We start from the raw sequence: 21,606 nt of genomic DNA on the forward strand, positions 1-21,606 counted from the left end.
ATGAGCACTGAATAATGCATAGAATTTTTGAATCATATTGCTTGAAGATTAAATGGCAAATAATTTTAAAAATAAAGCTGTATTTTTCATGGAAAAAACAGAGACAGAGTGGCATTCTCATTTTCACCCACCCCAAATATTTTCCCCAGTTTGGTGCTCCAGGGCTTGCAATTGCTAAAAACATGGAGATGTTTCCTTCTAATTTTTCTTAACCCCAAGAGGTTCCTTTTTTAAAATTCAAGTAAGAAAAAACAATAAAAATAAAATGTAAGTAAGGCCTGTGAGGAGATCACCTGGGCCCAGGTACTTACCTTTTCTCATATGCTCCAGGGTCTTATCTATCAACCATCAACAAATTCCATACTTGTTGTGCTACATATACCCTAAATGACGTAGAGTAGCATATTTGAAAACTATTTGAATATTTCAAAAAGAAATGTAAAAATAAGGAATGTTATAATTCTTTTTTGTATATTTTTTATTGGAGTTCGATTTGCCAACATATAGCATAACACCCAGTGCTCATCCCATCAAGTGCCCCCTCAGTGCCCATCACCCAGTCACCCCATCCCCCTGCCCACATCCCTTTCCACCACCCCTTGTTCATTTCCCAGAGTTAGGAGTCTCTCATGTTCTGTCACCCTCTCTGATATTTCCCACTCACTTTCACTCCTTTCTCCTATAATCCTTTCACATTTTTTTATATTCCCCAAATGAATGAGACCATATAATGTTTGTCCTTCTCTGACTGACTTACTTCACTCAGCATAATACCCTCCAGTTCCATCCACGTTGAAGCAAATGGTGGGTATTTGTCGTTTCTAATGGCTGAGTAATATTCCATTGTATACATAGACCACATCTTCTTTATCCATTCATCTTTTGATAGATGCCGAGGCTCCTTCCACAGTTTGGCTATGGTGGAGATAGTTGCTATAAACATTGGGGTGCAGGTATCTCGGTTTGTCACTGCATCTGTATCTTTGGGGTAAATCCCCAACAGTGCAATTGCTCAGTCATATGGTAGCTCTATTTTTAACTCTTTGAGGAAACTGCATACAGTTTTCCAGAGTGGCTGTACCAGTTCACATTCCCACCAACACTGCAAGAGGGTTGGTTCCCCTTTATCCATATCCTCTCCAACATTTGTTGTTTCCTGTCTTGTTCATTTTCCCCATTCTCACTGGGGTGAGGTGGTATCTCATTGTGGTTTTGATTTGTATTTCCCTGATGGCAAGTGATGCAGAGCATTTTTTCATGTGCTTGTTGGCCATATCTATGTCTTCTTCGGTGAAATTTCTGTTCATGTCTTTTGCCCATTTCATGATTGAATTGTTTTTTTCTTGGGTGTTGAGTTTAATAAGTTCTTTATAGATCTTGGATACTAGCCCTTCATCTGATAGGTCATTTGCAAATATCTTCTCCCATTCTGTAGGTTGTCTTTTAGTTTTGTTGATTGTTTCTCTTGCTGGGCAGAAGCTTTTTATCTTGATTAAGTCCCAATAGTTCATTTTTGCTTTTGTTTCCCTTGCCTTCATAGATGTATCTTGCAAGAAGTTGCTGTGGCCAAGTTCAAAAAGGGTGTTGCCTGGGTTCTACTCTAGGATTTTGATTGAATCTTGTCTCACATTTAGATCCATTTTGAGTTTATCTTTGTGAATGGTATAAGAGAATGGTCTAGTTTCATTCTTCTGCACGTGGCTGTCCAATTTTCCCAGCACCATTTGTTGAAGAGACTGTCCTTTTTCCAGTGGATAGTCTTTCCTGCTTTGTTGAATATTAGTTGACCATAGAGTTGAGGGCCCATTTCTGGGCTCTCTATTCTGTTCCATTGATTTATGTGTCTGTTTTTGTGCCAGGAATGTTATAATTCATTGCTACAGGTGTTTTCAATTACACCATGCATATTATTACAAATGACTCCTGAGAAAAATAGAAGACTCTTTAGGTCCCAAAGAATCATCGCTAATGGTGAAATTTCAGATTCCAAAATAAAAGTTATTTGAGGGATGAAGGGATAGTGTTTTCCCAGAGCATCTCAAAGCCCACTTCAAAGGTAGCTACCCACTTAGCCAATTTTAGGTCAGCTTTAACCACTGGTAGCCTGGGGGGTGGGGGGAAACTGGCATAACTGAGATGGAGATTTCCAGAATCTGAGAACCAGGAAACATCTTGGATGTTCCTCATTTTACAAGTGAGAAAACTGAAGCCCAGAGGGACAATATTGCTCTTTCATTCAAAGTTGAAGAACCCAAGTAGAAAATTATGATGTGGTGGGGTTCAGCAGGGATCAGAAGGTGACAGAGGGGAGAATGATGAAACTATATTAAGGACTCTGCCTTCTTAGCAGCATTGGCTCCTCAGGAAACTGTTACTGCATAATTTCTACCTAATCAGACAGAAATGGCTAGTCATCCTCTCAGTTGGCTGACCACCACAAGCCCAGTATACTCCCTTCTCATCTGGAGCCACATTGTCCAGGAGAGGCTTCTCCATCCCAGTCCCTTGACTCAATGAGAGAAAGTCTAGAAATAATACTTTCATTTTTTAAAGATTTTATTTATTTATTCATGAGACACACATACACAGCAAGGGGGGCGGACAGAGACATAGGCAGAGAGGAAGCAGACTCTGTGCAGAGAGCCCAATGTAGGACTCGACCCCAGGACTCCAGGATCATGTCCTGGGCCGAAGGCAGATGCTTAACCCTTGAGCCACCCAGGGATCCCTAAAAATAACACTTTTTTTAAATAACACTTTTAAAGAGAAAATGTTTTTGCTTTTCTTTATAAAACAGTAGCCATTAATAACCATGGATCTGGAGCAGAAATAAAATGTGAACCCCAGGTCAGAAGCCTAGAAAAGGTATGAAGTAGGAAGGGAACTGAAGAAGGGGCAAGGGGTCTGGGGAGAATATCTTCCCAATATCCCCTCTGTTTTCTAACCCTACAACTTCCTTGCTTATCTTCCTCTCAAGTACATGAGAAGGGAGCATCTGCCTTCATTTAAACCCAACTTTGCTCCCACTTCATCCTCTCATGGCACTGCCAAGGGGTGATGAACTGTAGTCTACTAAAGTTTGATCTATTTTTCTTTTTTTAAATTTATGCCATTCTGCTGAATCTTAAATCATTTTTACCATGAACTAAATTTATCAATTTTACCATAATATATTTGTAGTGCAATTTGTTCGAAGGAAAATAGTGAACTTTTTTTCAACAATTTCTCATTTAACAGCTTACTAGTCATTTCCATTATTTTTCTAGGATCTTCATATTCATTATTAAAGGCTCTTTTCAGAAATGTTTTTTTTCACAATAAGAATTGTGGCCTGCTAAAGTTTTGTCTATTTCATTATTTGGCCTTGTGTTATTACAAATTTAAAAAGTAAGGAGAAGGGCCAGGTGGATGGAGGTAAACTTGGAGCAGCACTTGGAGGACAGAAGGAGGAATCCACCCATTGTTGGAGTCCTGTGCACAGATTCCAAGGATCTAATCTGGGATGCTGTGGATCTCTATAAGATGACCCTGCTGGAGTGATATCTGTTCTAGCCTAGCAAGCAGCTAAACTAACCTCAGATCCCACTGACATTCCTGTGGTGTGTCTAGAATCAGATAATGGGACATTATGTTCCAGAAACCTGACAGCATCACAGTGGCAGTGCACAAAATGGCCTTTTGACATCTCAAGCAACTTGTCATAGGGGATCAATCCTGCCAAAGCTAATTATCTTGCAGAACTATTAAAGTTCCAGTCGTTAGGCTATTAATTAATTTAGTGTGCATTGGACACTTTTCTACTAATTTTAGAGTAAGCTGATTTTTGATACTCAATGGACTGACTTATCAAAATGTTAGTGTGAAAGAATCATGTTTTGAAGCAACAGGTCAAGGTTACTTTGTACATAGAATTTTGTTATGTTCAATAAATCTGGTTGGAGGAAAGTTTAGATCTTTTCTGGATTCTTTTTTTTAAAAGTAAGGATAATACAAAAGAAACTTTATATGGTTTATATCTGCCAATATCTGTTTTATTAATTATTAAAGCTAAATTTACAAAGTGTTTTTGTTAATTTTTAAATTACCATAAAATATCATTATATCATGTAAATATAAATTAAAAATTTACATGAAAAGTATGAGAAAATGACCTGTTTTCTTTGCCTAAAAATCTTTTTTCATATCTGTCCAAATAGAAATTCCTTTTTTTAAATTTTTTTTATTTATTCATGATAGTCACAGATAGAGAGAGAGAGAGAGAGAGAGAGAGAGAGAGGCAGAGACACAGGCAGAGGGAGACGCAGGCTCCATGACTGGGAGCCCGACGTGGGACTCAATCCCAGGTCTCCAGGATCGCGCCCCGGGCCAAAGGCAGGTGCCAAACCGCTGCGCCACCCAGGGATCCCCCCAAATAGAAATTCCTAAGTCTGCTTTGTACTAAATCCCCAGCCATATCATATATATTTATGAAAATTCCCACCTTGTGGAGAATGAGATTTAAAAAGGTAAATAGGAGGAGGGGCAAGATGGCGGAAGAGCAGGGTCCCCAAATCACCTGTCCCCACCAAATTACCTAGATAACCTTCAAACCATCCTGAAAATTTACGAATTCGGCCTGAGATGTAAAGAGAGACCAGCTGGAACGCTACAGTGAGAAGAGTTCGCGCTTCTATCAAGGTAGGAAGACGGGGAAAAAGAAATAAAGAAACAAAAGGCCTCCGAGGGGGAGGGGCCCCGCGAGGAGCCGAGCTGAGTCCGGGGCGAGTGTCCCCAGGACAGGAGAGCCCCGTCCCGGAGAAGCAGGAGCTGCACCAACCTTCCCGGGCGGAAAGGGGCCCGCAGGGAGTTGGAGCAGGACCCAGGAGGGCGGGGATGCCCTCGGGCTCCCTGGGACACTAACAGACACCTGCGCGCGCAGGAGAGTGCGCCGAGCTCCCTAAAGGGCTGCAGCGCGCACGGCGGGGCCCGGAGCAGCTCAGAGGCGCTCGGGCGTGGCTCTGCGCGGAGGGGGCTGCGCGGCCGGGAGCAGCTCGGCGGCGGCGGTGGCTCCGGCCAAGGAAGAGGCTCCGTGTGGAGGGGGCCGTGGGGCCCGGAGCAGCTCGGAGGGACTGGAGCGGCTCCGCGGAGGGGGCTGCGCGGCCGGGAGCGCGAATCCAACAGCGCAGGCTCCGGAGCACAGGGCGCCGGGACACAGCCGAGGATCCAGCCTCCCCCCCAGACAGGCAGAGGCCAGGAGGGCCCAGGACAGCAAGGACTCTCCTGCCCGGAGCTGAGCAGATCAGCGGCCCCACCCCCGGAGCATCCAGGCCCTGCAGACAGAGAGCTCAGTAGTTACTGCGGGGGCTGAATCCAGGTTTCCAGAGCTGCCATAACCACTGTGGCTGTCCCTCCTGGGGCCTCACGGGGTAAGCAACCCCCACTGGGCCCTGCACCAGGCAGGGGGCAGAGCAGCTCCCCCAAGTGCTAACACCTGAAAATCAGCACAGCAGGCCCCTCCCCCAGAAGACCAGCTAGATGGACCAGTTCCAGGAGAAGTCCAGGGACTTAAAGTATACAGAATCAGAAGATACTCCCCCGTGTTTTTTGTTTCTTTTTTCTTTTTTTTTCTTTTTGATTTCTGATTGCTTCCCCATCCCTTTTTTTCACCTTTCTTTCTTTTTCTTTCTCTTTTTCTTCTCTTTTTCCTTTTTTTTTCTTCTTTTCCTTTTTCCTTTTTCTCTTTTCTTTCCTTCTCTCTCTTTTTCTCCTTTTCCCAATACAACTTGTTTTTGGCCACTCTGCACTGAGCAAAATGACTAGAAGGAAAACCTCACCTCAAAAGAAAGAATCAGAAACAGTCCTCTCTCCCACAGAGTTACAAAATCTGGATTACAATTCGATGTCAGAAAGCCAATTCAGAAGCACTATTATACAGCTACTGGTGGCTCTAGAAAAAACCATTAAGGACTCACGAGACTTCATGACTGCAGAATTTAGATCCAATCAGGCAGAAATTAAAAATCAATTGAATGAGATGCAATCCAAACTAGAAGTCCTAACGACGAGGGTTAACGAGGTGGAAGAACGAGTGAGTGACATAGAAGACAAGTTGATGGCAAAGAGGGAAACTGAGGAAAAAAGAGACAGACAATTAAAAGACCATGAAGACAGATTAAGGGAAATAAATGACAGCTTGAGGAAGAAAAACCTACGTTTAATTGGGGTTCCCGAGGGCACTGAAAGGGACAGAGGGCCAGAATATGTATTTGAATAAATCCTAGCTGAAAACTTTCCCAATCTGGGAAGGGAAACAGGCATTCAGATCCAGGAAATAGAGAGATCCCCCCTAAAAATCAATAAAAACCGTTCAACACCTTGACATTTAATAGTGAAGTGTGCAAATTCCAAAGATAAAGAGAAGATCTGTAAAGCAGCAAGAGACAAGAAGTCCCTGACTTTTATGGGGAGGAGTATTAGGGTAACAGCAGACCTCTCCACAGAGACCTGGAAGGCCAGAAAGGGCTGGCAGGATATATTCAGGGTCCTAAATGAGAAGAACATGCAACCAAGAATACTTTATCCAGCAAGGCTCTCATTCAAAATGGAAGGAGAGATAAAGAGCTTCCAAGACAGGCAGGAACTGAAAGAATATGTGACCTCCAAACCAGCTCTGCAAGAAATTTTAAGGGGGACTCTTAAAATTCCCCTTTAAGAAGAAGTTCAGTGGAACAATCCACAAAAACAAGGACTGAATAGATATCATGATGACACTAAACTCATATCTGTCAATAGTAACTCTGAACGTGAACAGGCTTAATGACCCCATCAAAAGGCGCAGGGTTTCAGACTGGATAAAAAAGCAGGACCCATCTATTTGCTGTCTACAAGAGACTCATTTTAGACAGAAGGACAGCTACAACCTGAAAATAAAAGGTTGGAGAACCATTTACCATTCAAATGGTTCTCAAAAGAAAGCAGGGGTAGCCATCCTTATATCAGATAAACTAAAATTTACCTCGAAAACTACAGTGAGAGATGAAGAGGGACACTATCTCATACTTAAAGGATCTATCCAACAAGAGGACTTAACAATCCTCAATATATATGCCCTGAATGTGGGAGCTGCCAAATACTTAAACCAATTAATAACCAAAGTGAAGAAATACTTAGATAATAATACACTTATACTTGGTGACTTCAATCTAGCTCTTTCTACCCTCGATAGGTCTTCTAAGCACAACATCTCCAAAGAAATGAGAGCTTTAAATGATACACTGGACCAGATAGATTTCACAGATATCTACAGAACTTTACATCCAAACTCAACTGAATACACATTCTTCTCAAGTGCACATGGAAGTTTCTCCAGAATAGACCACATACTGGGTCACAAATCGGGTCTGAACCAATACCAAAAGATTGGGATCGTCCCCTGCATATTCTCAGACCATAATGCCTTGAAATTAGAACTAAATCACAACAAGAAGTTTGGAAGGACATCAAACACGTGGAGGTTAAGGACCATCCTGCTAAAAGATGAAAGGGTCAACCAGGAAATTAAGGAAGAATTAAAAAGATTCATGGAAACTAATGAGAATGAAGATACAACTGTTCAAAATCTTTGGGATGCAGCAAAAGCAGTCCTGAGGGGGGAAATACATCGCAATACAAGCATCCATTCAAAAACTGGAAAGAACTCAAATACAAAAGATAACCTTACACATAAAGGAGCTAGAGAAAAAACAGCAAATGGACCCGATGCCCAGCAGAAGAAGAGAGTTCATTAAAATTCGAGCAGAACTCAAGGGAATTGAGACCAGAAGAACTGTGGAACAGATCAACAGAACCAGGAGTTGGTTCTTTGAAAGAATTAATAAGATAGATAAACCATTAGCCAACCTTATTAAAAAGAAGAGAGAGAAGACTCAAATTAATAAAATCATGAATGAGAAAGGAGAGATCACTACCAACACCAAGGAAATACAAACGATTTTAAAAACATATTATGAACAGCTCTACGCCAATAAATTAGGCAATCTAGAAGAAATGGACGCATTCCTGGAAAGCCACAAATACCAAAACTGGAACAGGAAGAAATAGAAAACCTGAACAGGCCAATAACCAGGGAGGAAATTGAAGCAGTCATCAAAAACCTCCCAAGACACAAGAGTCCAGGGCCAGATGGCTTCCCAGGGGAATTCTATCAAACGTTTAAAGAAGAAATCATACCTATTCTACTAAAGCTATTTGGAAAGATAGAAAGAGATGGAGTACTTCCAAATTCATTCTATGAGGCCAGCATCACCTTAATTCCAAAACCAGACAAAGACCCCACCAAAAAGGAGAATTACAGCCCAATATCCCTGATGAACATAGATGCAAAAATTCTCAACAAGATACTAGCCAATAGGATCCAACAACACATTAAGAAAATTATTCACCATGACCAAGTAGGATTTATCCCCGGGACACAAGGCTGGTTCAACACTCGTAAAACAATCAATGTGATTCATCATATCAGCAAGAGAAAAACCAAGAACCATATGATCCTCTCATTAGATGCAGAGAAAGCATTTGACAAAATACAGCATCCATTCCTGATCAAAACTCTTCAGAGTGTAGGGATAGAGGGAACTTTCCTCGACATCTTAAAAGCCATCTACGAAAAGCCCACAGCAAATATCATTCTCAATGGCAAAGCACTGGGAGCCTTTCCCCTAAGATCAGGAGCAAGACAGGGATGTCCACTCTCACCACTGCTATTCAACATAGTATTGGAAGTCCTAGCCTCAGCAATCAGACAACAGAAAGACATTAAAGGCATTCAAATTGGCAAAGAAGAAGTCAAACTCTCCCTCTTCGCTGATGACATGATACTCAACATAGAAAACCCAAAAGCCTCCACCCCAAGATTGCTAGAACTCATACAGCAATTTGGTAGCGTGGCAGGATACAAAATCAATGCCCAGAAATCAGTGGCATTTCTAGACACTAAAAATGAGGCTGAAGAAAGAGAAATGAAGGAGTCAATCCCATTTACAATTGCACCCAAAAGCATAAGATACCTAGGAATAAACCTAACCAAAGAGGTCAAGGATCTATACCCTAAAAACTATAGAACACTTCTGAAAGAAATTGAGGAAGACACAAAGAGATGGAAAAATATTCCATGCTCATGGATTGGCAGAATTAATATTGTGAAAATGTCAATGTTACCCAGGGCAATGTACACGTTTAATGCAATCCCTATCAAAATACCATGGACTTTCTTCAGAGAGTTAGAACAAATTATTTTAAGATTTGTGTGGAATCAGAAAAGACCCCGAATAGCCAGGGGAATTTTAAAAAAGAAAACCATATCTGGGGGCATCACAATGCCAGATTTCAGGTTGTACTACAAAGCTGTGGTCCTCAAGACAGTGTGGTACTGGCACAAAAACAGATACATAGATCAATGGAACAGAATAGAGAACCCAGAAGTGGACCCTGAACTTAATGGTTAACTAATATTCGATAAAGGAGGAAGACTATCCACTGGAAGAAAGACAGTCTCTTCAATAAATGGTGCTGGGAAAATTGGACATCCACATGCAGAAGAATGAAACTAGACCCCTGTCTTGCACCATACACAAAGCTAAACTCAAAATGGATGAAAGATCTAAATGTGAGACAAGATTCCATCAAAATCCTAGAGGAGAATACAGGCAACACCCTTTTTGAACTCGGCCACAGTAACTTCTTGCAAGATACATCCACGAAAGCAAAAGAAATAAAAGCAAAAATGAACTATTGGGACTTCATCAAGATAAGAATCTTTTGTACAGCAAAGGATACAGTCAACAAAACTAAAAGACAACCTACAGAATGGGAGAAGATATTTGCAAATGACATATCAGATAAAGGGCTAGTTTCCAAGATCTATAAAGAACTTATTAAACTCAACACCAAAGAAACAAACAATCCAATCATGAAATGGGCAAAAGACATGAAGAGAAATCTCACAGAGGAAGACATAGACATGGCCAACATGCACATGAGAAAATGCTCTGCATCACTTGCCATCAGGGAAATACAAATCAAAACCACAATGAGATACCCCCTCACACCAGTGAGAATGGGGAAAATTAACAAGGCAGGAAACAACAAATGTTGGAGAGGATGTAGAGAAAAGGGAACCCTCTTACACTGTTGGTGGGAATGTGAACTGGTGCAGCCACTCTGGAAAACTGTGTGGAGGTTCCTCAATGAGTTAAAAATAGACCTGCCCTACGACCCAGCAAATTACACTGTTAGGGATTTACCCCAAAGATTCAGATGCAATGAAACGCCGGGACACCTGCACCCCGATGTTTCTAGCAGCCTTGTCCACCATAGCCAAACTGTGGAAGAAGCCTCGGTGTCCATCGAAAGATGAATGGATAAGGAAGATGTGGTTTAGGCATACAATGGAATATTACTCAGCCATTAGAAATGACAAATACCCACCATTTTCTTCAACGTGGATTGAACTGGAGGGTATTATGCTGAGTGAAATAAGTCAATCGGAGAAGGACAAACAGTGTATGTTCTCATTCATTTGGGGAATATAAATAATAGTGAAAGGGAATATAAGGGAAGGGAGAATAAATGTGTGGGAAATATCAGAAAGGGACACAGAACATAAAGTCTCATAACTCTGGGAAACGAACTAGGGTTGGTGGAAGGGGAGGAGGGCGAGGGGTGGGCGTGAATGGGTGACAGCCACTGAGGGGGACACTTGATGGGATGAGCAATGGGTGTTATTCTGTATGTTGGTAAATTGAACACCAATAAAAATTAATTTATTAAAAAATAAATAAAAAGGTAAATACATCTATTATAGAAATGGTTTATGTCTTTCATATCCTTCAAAAAGCTCACCTCGAAAGGTCTCAGAACTGATCATTTAGTAACTTATTATTTAACACATCAATTATGGAACAAACTCATGATTTCCTTTTGAGCAAATTGCACTACACATACATCAAATTTGATAATACTTAGTTCATGTAAAAAGATATTTTAAAAATCAGTAGGCCATCACTAGTTCAAAAATGAAATAGATAAAAAACTCTACTGGGCTACAGTTCTTATTATGAAAACTTAGGTGACTCCAAAAATAGCTTTAGTTTCTGATGCTCAGATCCCTCTGAGTACAGCTTACTTGCAGCTGCTGTTCTTGGTGGTGGACTTTTTGCGCTCAGACACAATGTGTTTGGCCAGCTCCCTGTATTTCAGCTCCCTGGACAGCTGTTTGGACCTCTTTAAAGGAGACAGTCAAAAGCCTTTATAATAAGCCAATTGGGGAGCCTTGTCTGAGATGCATTCAAAGATACCATTAGGGAAAGAGCTCATTATATACCTAGTCTTTTATAAAACACTAATCTCAGGATGCACCTGTCTCAGTGGCATATATTTTTCTTCTCCTCCTTCACAGCTTAGAGGCATTTTCATTAGATCGCTTATTGTTGTACATAGAAATTTTAACAGAAAGTTCAGAAATTGTTGAAAAATCTTTTCAGTACCTTGGAAAAACATAATGGTGGCTGGTTTCAGGGTAGAGTCTATTTTTAAGCCTTGTATCCAGATGAAGTATTGAGTAAACTCAGTATCTAAGTAGATAAAATGCAATGCAACAAAGTCTGCCAATAAACCACACAATGGTAAATGTGATTGGATAGTCTTCCTTTCTGGCATGAACTAATTAGAAGAGAAAGAATAATCAGACTGCTAGAAGCTTCCTGTGGCTTCGAATAAAAGGCCCTTTGAACAGACTGCTACCTTCAGTACCAAATTAATGTTGAGATATAACTAGCTCTACAGATTGTTTAGTGGCTTCATTGCATTAATGTCTGCATGAATCTTCTCCCAACCTTGTTCTATAAAGCCCCTTCCTCTGCAATGTACTTTTCTTTCCTATCTCTCAACAGTGCTGCCTGTCCCTGTGTTAAGCCCATAAGAAAGGGAACATGTGTTTCCTCCATGGTCTGGTGAACTCAACTTAATTCTCCCAATAACACTTTATGGTATAGATTCTTTTTTAGCCTCATTTTTAGATGAAGAGAGGACACAGAGAAATTAAGTAACCTGTCTATAGATGACAATGCTGATACATGGAAAATCATGGATTCAAATCCATGTCAGTCTGAGTCCAAACCCCAAGCACTTGCACACTGCCCTCTGTCATATTCTCTGTCAGACTGGTATTGCCTTCAATGTGTGGATATCCAGGCAGTCTAAGGTGATCCCACCTTTACAGCAAGTCTTTCCATAGTCTAATCTTTTCTTCAAAAGTATTATGGTCAGCTCAGGGGTATAAAAGCAAAAACCTCAGGTAAACCTCCCTTGCAAAGATGTTTTTTTGTGCAACCACTGCAAAAGTTTTTTCAAGCAGTAGTTAACAAGTTCAACACATCCTGTGCTCAATTCTATATTGCAATGGCTGTCTTAAGCATATGCAAAGCCATTCCATGTTCCATAACTGCAACCAATATACTGTGTGGGGAAGAGTGGAAAGCACAGAGTAGAAAAAGAGTTCATGTTATAATAAAACAGCCATTACTTGATGACCCACATTCAGTTCTCTATGCTTAAACATTGCTGCAGAAACCTGAATGTTGTTCCCACATGTAGAATATATCTAGCTATCCATCAGAGAAATTGGTGATGCCATCAATCAATGCTTTTGCCTCTAATTAGTTACCACATAGTTATGTCAACATTCTTTCCTAGCTCTTTAGAGATGTTTCCTCGCCATTTGATATTACTGGGGAGAACAAAAGATTCAGTGAAAGAGTAATGTTGAGGACTTAATTATTACTGAAAAGAACAATTTCTTTAACATTGGTAGTCCATGTGACACCAATTAAACAGAAGATTTAATGAATCAGAATTTACCCTGCCTCTAACTTTGCCAGTTTATCTCACTCACTTTCCTTACTACCCTTTATATTACACTCTTGTTTCTGTTGGTGTTCAAACCAGACATTGCTAAACTAATAAGAGTCACCATTGACCAAATGACAACTATGCCAGGCACTCTGCCAAACACATTTTAGGAAATACCTCAAGTACCTTTCATGACATCCCTGTGAAGTAAATAGTATTATTATCTCCAGTTTTATGGATGAAGAAACTGAAACACAAAATATCATCATTTTTCCAAGATTATACAGATGGGAATTTGGAGAGCCAATAATCAAATGTATTTCAAAGTGTTTAAGAGTCCAAGGGCAAGGTATTTTTGTTAGATATGAATGTGCATTAATTAAATTTTAAGATATTTATAAAAAGAATGTACCTGTCCTATTTCATAAGGATTTTAAGTCATGACACTAAATAAGAGTTTTGATCTTTTGCAAAGATGGAGAAGGAATGAAATTGTTCAATTGACTTTTCTCTTGACTAACTTCCAGCATACATTTTTCAGCATATATTATTTCTTTAAGACATTTTGCCCTTTTATATTCTTGGTGGCTAAGGCCATGTCTTTCTGTGTACACTAATGGGATAAATGTGTAAAACCACTGTCCAAGCTGTTTAGCTACCTTTGCGAAGGATGTGGATGAGAAGAAATCCATTTTACCTGTGTAGCTATTGATTACAAAGGTTAACTACAGAAGTAGAGGAGCTGAGCTGCAATCTGTCAAATGAACTATGCACAGATACAGTCTAAGCTGAGGCTGAGGGAGAGACTCTGCGTTCCAACTGTTGCTCCACTGCTGTCCTTAGGATCAGAGAAAACTAAACGTAAACTGTCATGTGTGCAAAAAGATAACTACTGAATTAGAATGAATTGGGTTCAGGTCACTGGAACAGCCAAAAGTCAAGGAAAAGCATTTACATCCATGGGCAGTTCTCTTCTAAGAAAACCTACTTTAGCCTGGGAAACATGGGGCTCTGAAGCAGGTAGAAAAGTTCAGTGCTTGATGTAGAAGACAGAACTATACCACTTCCCCCGCCTGCCATGAAAGCAAGAGATAAAAGGAAGAAATGTTCATACTCTCTTGTCTGTGTGGTAATAATAATTATTATTAATAATAATAACTGTAGCTCATTTCTATTCTCTTCCACATCTATCCCTGCCTCCACTATTTCTCTGCTTCCAAATTGCTTGCCCTCTTACAATTCAGGTTAAATGAGAGACTCCTAACTCTGGGAAATGAACAAGGGGTAGTGGAAGGGGATATGGGCGGGGGGATGGGGTGACTGGGTAATGGACACTGAGGGGGGCAATTGATGGGATGAGCACTGGGTGTTATACTATATGCTGGCAAATTGAAATACAATAAAAATATACAAAAAAAACAATTCAGGTTCAGATTGGTGAAAACACATCTGATTTCAAAACCTGGCTGTACAGAAATCTATGGTGGTTGAAGCATGTGCAATATACATCTTTCTTTCTATGGCCTACTATAGTTTATTATTTTTTAAATAAATTAATTTTTATTGGTGTTCAATTTACCAACATACAGAATAACACCCAGTGCTCATCCCGTCAAGTGTCCCCCCCCAGTGCCCGTCACCCATTAACCCCAACCCCCCCCTCCTCCCCTTCCACCACCCCTAGTTCGTTTCCCAGAGTTAGGAGTCTTTATATTCTGTCTCACTTTCTGATATTTCCCACACATTTCTTCTTCCTTCCCTTCTATTCCCTTTCACTATTATTCATATTACCCAAATGAATGAGAACATACACTGTTTGTCCTTCTCCGATTGACTTACTTCACTCAGCATAATACCCTCCAGTTCAATTCATGTTAAAGAAAATGGTGGGTATTTGTCGTTTCTAATGGCTGAGTAATATTCCATTGTATACATGAACCACATCTTCTTTATCCATTCATCTTTCGATGGGCACCGAGGCTCCTTCCACAGTTTGGCTACTGTGGACATTGCTGCTAGAAACATCGGGGTGCAGGTGTCCCGGCGTTTCATTGCATCTGAATCTTTGGGGTAAATACCTAACAGTGCAATTGCTGGGTCATAGGGCAGGTCTATTTTTAACTCTTTGAGGAACCTCCACACAGTTTTCCAGAGTGGCTGCACCAGTTCACATTCCCACCAACAGTGTAAGAGGGTTCCCATTCTCCACATCCTGTCCAACATTTATTGTTTCCTGTATCGTTAATGTTCACCATTCTCACTGGTGTGAGGTGGTATCTCATTGTGGTTTTGATTTGTATTTCCCTGATGGCAAGTGATGCAGAGCATTTTCTCATGTGCATGTTGGCCATGTCTATGTCTTCCTCTGTGAGATTTCTGTTCATGTCTTTTGCCCATTTCAGGATTGGATTGTTTGTTTCTTTGGTGTTGAGTTTAATAAGTTCTTTATAGATTTTGGAAACTAGCCCTTTATCTGATATGTTATTTGCAAATATCTTCTCCATTCTGGAGGTTGTCTTTTAGTTTTGTTGACTGTATCCTTTGCTGTACAAAAGCTTCTTATCTTGATGAAGTCCCAATAGTTCATTTTTGCTTTTGTTTCTTTTGCCTTCGTGGATGTATCTTGCAAGAAGTTACTGTGGCCGAGTTCAAAAAGGGTGATGCCTGTGTTCTCTAGGATTTTGATGGAATCTTGTCTCACATTTAGATCTTTCATCCATTTTGAGTTTATCTTTGTGTATAGTGCAAGAGAGTGGTCTAGTTTCATTCTTCTGCATGTGGATGTCCTATTTTCCCAGCACCATTTATTGAAGAGACTGTCCTTCTTCCAGTGGATAGTCTTTCCTCCTTTATCGAATATTAGTTAACCATTAAGTTCAGGGTCCACTTCTGGGTTCTCTATTCTGTTCCCTTGATCTATGTGTCTGTTTTTGTGCCAGTACCACACTGGCTTGATGACCACAGCTTGGTAGTACAACCTGAAATCTGGCATTGTGATGCCCCCAGATATGGTTTTCTTTTTTCAAATTCCCCTGGCTATTTGGGATCTTTTCTGATTCCACACAAATCTTAAAATAATTTGTTCTAACTCTCTGAAGAAAGTCCAAGGTATTTTGATAGGGATTGCATTAAACGTGTACATTGCCCTGGGTAACATTGACATTTTCACAATATTAATTCTGCCAATCCATGAGCATGGAATATTTTTCCATCTCTTTGTGTCTTCCTCAATTTCTTTCAGAAGTGCTCTATAGTTTTTAGGGTATAGATCCTTGACCTCTTTGGTTAGGTTTATTCCTAGGTATCTTATGCTTTTGGGTGCAATTGTAAATGGGATTGACTCCTTCATTTCTCTTTCTTCAGCCTCATTTTTAGTGTCTAGAAATGCCACTGATTTCTGGGCATTGATTTTGTATCCTGCCACGCTACCAAATTGCTGTATGAGTTCTAGCAATCTTGGGGTGGAGGCTTTTGGGTTTTCTATGTTGAGTATCATGTCATCAGCGAAGAGGGAGAGTTTGACTTCTTCTTTGCCAATTTGAATGCCTTTAATGTCTTTTTGTTGTCTGATTGCTGAGGCTAGGACTTCCAATACTATGTTGAATAGCAGTGGTGAGAGTGGACATCCCTGTCTTGCTCCTGATCTTAGGGGAAAGGCTCCCAGTGCTTTGCCATTGAGAATGATATTTGCTGTGGGCTTTTCGTAGATGGCTTTTAAGATGTCGAGGAAAGTTCCCTCTATCCCTACACTCTGAAGAGTTTTGATCAGGAATGGATGCTGTATTTTGTCAAATGCTTTCTCTGCATCTAATGAGAGGATCATATGGTTCTTGGTTTTTCTCTTGCTGATATGATGAATCACATTGATTGTTTTACGAGTGTTGAACCAGCCTTGTGTCCCGGGGATAAATCCTACTTGGTCATGGTGAATAATTTTCTTAATGTGTTGTTGGATCCTATTGGCTAGTATCTTGTTGAGAATTTTTGCATCTATGTTCATCAGGGATATTGGGCTGTAATTCTCCTTTTTGGTGGGGTCTTTGTCTGGTTTTGGAATTAAGGTGATGCTGGCCTCATAGAATGAATTTGGAAGTACTCCATCTCTTTCTATCTTTCCAAATAGCTTTAGTAGAATAGGTATGATTTCTTCTTTAAACGTTTGATAGAATTCCCCTGGGAAGCCATCTGGCCCTGGACTCTTGTGTCTTGGGAGGTTTTTGATGACTGCTTCAATTTCCTCCCTGGTTATTGGCCTGTTCAGGTTTTCTATTTCTTCCTGTTCCAGTTTTGGTATTTGTGGCTTTCCAGGAATGCGTCCATTTCTTCTAGATTGCCTAATTTATTGGCGTAGAGCTGTTCATAATATGTTTTTAAAATCGTTTGTATTTCCTTGGTGTTGGTAGTGATCTCTCCTTTCTCATTCATGATTTTATTAATTTGAGTCTTCTCTCTCTTCTTTTTAATAAGGTTGGCTAATGGTTTATCTATCTTATTAATTCTTTCAAAGAACCAACTCCTGGTTCTGTTGATCTGTTCCACAGTTCTTCTGGTCTCAATTCCCTAGAGTTCTGCTCGAATTTTAATGAACTCTCTTCTTCTGCTGGGCATCGGGTCCATTTGCTGTTTTTTCTCTAGCTCCTTTATGTGTAAGGTTATCTTTTGTATTTGAGTTCTTTCCAGTTTTTGAATGGATGCTTGTATTGCGATGTATTTCCCCCTCAGGACTGCTTTTGCTGCATCCCAAAGATTTTGAACAGTTGTATCTTCATTCTCATTAGTTTCCATGAATCTTTTTAATTCTTCCTTAATTTCCTGGTTGACCCTTTCATCTTTTAGCAGGATGGTCCTTAACCTCCACGTGTTTGAAGTCCTTCCAAACTTCTTGTTGTGATTTAGTTCTAATTTCAAGGCGTTATGGTCTGAGAATATGCAGGGGACGATCCCAATCTTTTGGTATTGGTTCAGACCCGATTTGTGACCCAGTATGTGGTCTATTCTGGAGAAACTTCCATGTGCACTTGAGAAGAATGTGTATTCAGCTGAGTTTGGATGTAAAGTTCTGTAGATATCTGTGAAATCCATCTGGTCCAGTGTATCATTTAAAGCTCTCGTTTCTTTGGAGATGTTGTGCTTAGAAGACCTATTGAGAATAGAAAGAGCTAGATTGAAGTCACCAAGTATAAGTGTATAATTATTAAGTATTTCTTCACTTTGGTTAATAATTGGTTTAAGTATTTGGCAGCTCCCACATTCAGGGCATATATATTGAAGATTTTTAAGTCCTCTTGTTGGATAGATCCTTTAAGTATGATATAGTGTCCCTCTTCATCTCTCACTACAGCCTTCAGGGTAAATTTTAGTTTATCTGATATAAGGATGGCTACCCCTGCTTTCTTTTGAGAACCATTTGAATGGTAAATGGTTCTCCAACCTTTTATTTTCAGGTTGTAGCTGTCCTTCTGTCTAAAATGAGTCTCTTGTAGACAGCAAATAGATGGGTCCTGCTTTTTTATCCAGTCTGAAACCCTGCGCATTTTGATGGGGTCATTGAGCCCGTTCACGTCAGAGTTACTATTGACAGATATGAGTTTAGTGTCATCATGATATCTATTTAGTCCTTGTTTTTGTTGATTGTTCCACTGAACTTCTTCTTAAAGGGGAATTTTAAGAGTCCCCCTTAAAATTTCTTATAGAGCTGGTTTGGAGATCACATATTCTTTCAGTTCCTGCCTGTCTTGGTAGCTCTTTATCTCTCTCCTTCCATTTTGAATGAGAGCCTTGCTGGATAAAGTATTCTTGGTTGCATGTTCTTCTCATTTAGGACCCTGAATATATCCTGCCAGCCCTTTCTGGCCTGCCAGGTCTCTGTGGAGAGGTCTGCTGTTACCCTAATATTCCTCCCCATGAAAGTCAGGGACTTCTTGTCTCTTGCTGCTTTAAGGATCTTCTCTTTATCTTTGGAATTTGCAAGCTTCACTATTAAATGTCAAGGTGTTGAACGGTTTTTATTGATTTTAGGGGGGGATCTCTGTATTTCCTGGATCTGAATGCCTGTTTCCCTTCCCAGATTGGGAAAGTTTTCAGCTAGGATTTGTTCAAATACATATTCTGGCCCTCTGTCCCTTTCGGCGCCCTCGGGAACCCCAATTAAACGTAGGTTTTTCTTCCTTAGGCTGTCATTTATTTCCCTTAATCTGTCTTCATGGTCTTTTAATTGTCTGTCTCTTTTTTCCTCAGTTTCCCTCTTTGCCATTAACTTGTCTTCTATGTCACTCACTCGTTCTTCCACCTCGTTAACCCTCGTCGTTAGGACTTCTAGTTTGGATTGCATCTCATTCAATTGATTTTTAATTTCTGCCTGATTGGATCTAAATTCTGCAGTCATGAAGTCTCGTGAGTCCTTAATGGTTTTTTCTAGAGCCACCAGTAGCTGTATAATAGTGCTTCTGAATTGGCTTTCTGACATTGAATTGTAATCCAGATTTTGTAACTCTGTGGGAGAGAGGACTGTTTCTGATTCTTTCTTTTGAGGTGAGGTTTTCCTTCTAGTCATTTTGCTCAGTGCAGAGTGGCCAAAAACAAGTTGTATTGGGAAAAGGAGAAAAAGAGAGAGAAGGAAAGAAAAGAGAAAAAGAAAAAAGGAAAAGAAGAAAAAAAAGGAAAAAAGAGAAGAAAAAGAGAAAGAAAAAGAAAGAAAGGTGAATAAAAGGGGGGTGGGGGAAGCAATCAGAAATCAAAAAGAAAAAAAAAGAAAAAAAAAAAACAAAAAACACGGGGGAGTATCTTCTGAATCTGTAGACTTTAAGTCCCTTGACTTCCCCTGGAACTTGTCCGTCTAGCTGGTCTTCTGGGGCAGGGGCCTGCTGTGCTGATTTTCAGGTGTTAGCACTTGGGGGAGCTGCTCTGCCCCCTGCCTGGTTCAGGGGTCAGTGGGGGTTGTTTACCCCGTGAGGCCCCAGGAGGAACAACCACAGTGGCGGCGGCCAGCTCTGCAAACCTGGATTCAGCCCCCCCCAGTAACTACTGAGTTCTCCGTCTGCAGGGCCTGGAGGCTCCGGGGCGGGGCCGCTGATCTGCTCAGCTTGGGGCAGGAGAGTCCTTGCTGTCCTGGGCCCTACCGGCCTCTGCCTGTCCCGGGGGGAGGCCGGATCCTGGGCTGTGTCCCGGTGCCCTGTGCTCCGGAGCCTGCGCTGTTGGATTCGCGCTCCCGGCCGCGCAGCCGCCTCTCTGCGTAGCCGCCGCTCGAGCCCCTCCGAGCTGCTCCCCGCCGCGCAGCCCCCTCCGCATGGAGCCTCTTCCTCTGCCCGAGCCGCCGCCGCCGAGCTGATCCAGGAGCTGCGCAGCCCCCTCCGCGGAGCCGCCGCCCGAGCCCCTCCGAGCTGCTCCGGCCCGCAGTGCGCTGCAGCCCTTAGGGAGCTCGGCGCACTCTCCTGCAGCGCAGGTGTCTGTTAGCGTCCCAGGGAGCCTGAGGGCATCCCCGCTCTCCTGGGTCCTGTTCTACCTCCCTGCGAGCCCCTTTCTGCCCGGGAAGGTTGGTGCAGCTCCTGCTCCTCCGGGACGGGGCTCTCCTGTCCTGGGGACACTCGCCCCGGCCTCAGCCCGGCTCCTCACGGGGCCCCTCCCCCTCGGAGGCCTTTTGTTTCTTTATTTCTTTTTCCCCGTCTTCCTACCTTGATAGAAGCGCGAACTCTTCTCACTGTAGCGTTTCAGCTGTTCTCTCTTTAAATCTCAGGCCGAATTCGTAGATTTTCAGGATGATTTGAAGGTTATCTAGGTAATTTGGTGGGGACAGGTGATTTGGGGACCCTGCTCTTCCGCCATCTTGCCCCTCCCTCCCCCTACTATAGTTTATTATTTTAAAATTTCTTTCCCACCTCCGACAATGGTACCCTGCCCATGGATCATTCGAGGTCAATACACCTTGAAGAAACAGGAGAATGTTACAGCACAAGGATCTGCAAAGGCAGGTCACACACCTCAAGATGTAGCTCTCCTCTTTTAATCCCCTTTTCTTAATATCTTCATACCCTTTTAGTCACAAAGTCACTCATTTACATTCTTACCTTATTCCTTCTATGAAGCTCTAAGTGCCCAGAGGACATAACTCTCTCTTCTTTGTCTCCTTAGACTTAACATGCTCTTGACAAATGTTAACAGAATTGAAGAAATGCTTTATCTTTTCCCCAGTCTCTGTCCTAGCCCAATCTCAAAAGCATTTTCTGTGGTGAACCATTTATCTAGAGCAGTGATTCTTAAACTTGTTTATGCATTGGAATCACCTGGAAGGCATGTTAAACTAGAGAACTAGACCATCCCCCCTGGTTCTAACTTAGTAGGTCTAAGATGGGGCCTGGAATTTGTATTTCTAAGTTCTCTGGTGAAGCTGATGCTGCTGGTTCAGAGATCACACTTGGAAAACAAGTGACCTAAAGTAAATCTCCTAGAACCTAATTACTCCATCAAGACATCACTCTTCTCACGACATCAATAATATTTACCTATATCCAGGAAAAAAAAAGATCTTACATGAAAGAGACCCAGAAGACAGATGTTGGAAATAGAAAAACAGAGAAGTGGTCACATATACACTCTACCTTTTTAAGACTATGACATAAGAACATCCCTGGACTAACTGAATCTGAATTTCAGTGGTCAGGGCCCAGGAATACTGATTTATCACTAAGGATGATTCTCAGGCTCATAACTCAGGGACCAGACTTT

General features: G+C 41.3%; 1 pseudogene; it reads left to right on the forward strand.

Annotated features, from left to right (window-relative positions):
* The first annotated feature begins 3,408 nt into the window (after positions 1 to 3,408).
* Positions 3,409 to 3,682, forward strand: LOC129517993 (ragulator complex protein LAMTOR5-like; annotated as a pseudogene).
* The last annotated feature ends 17,924 nt before the right edge of the window (positions 3,683 to 21,606 follow it).

The sequence above is a fragment of the Nyctereutes procyonoides genome, unplaced genomic scaffold (assembly GCF_905146905.1).
Source record: "Nyctereutes procyonoides isolate TBG_1078 unplaced genomic scaffold, NYPRO_anot_genome, whole genome shotgun sequence".
In the NCBI taxonomy this organism is placed as follows: domain Eukaryota; kingdom Metazoa; phylum Chordata; class Mammalia; order Carnivora; family Canidae; genus Nyctereutes; species Nyctereutes procyonoides.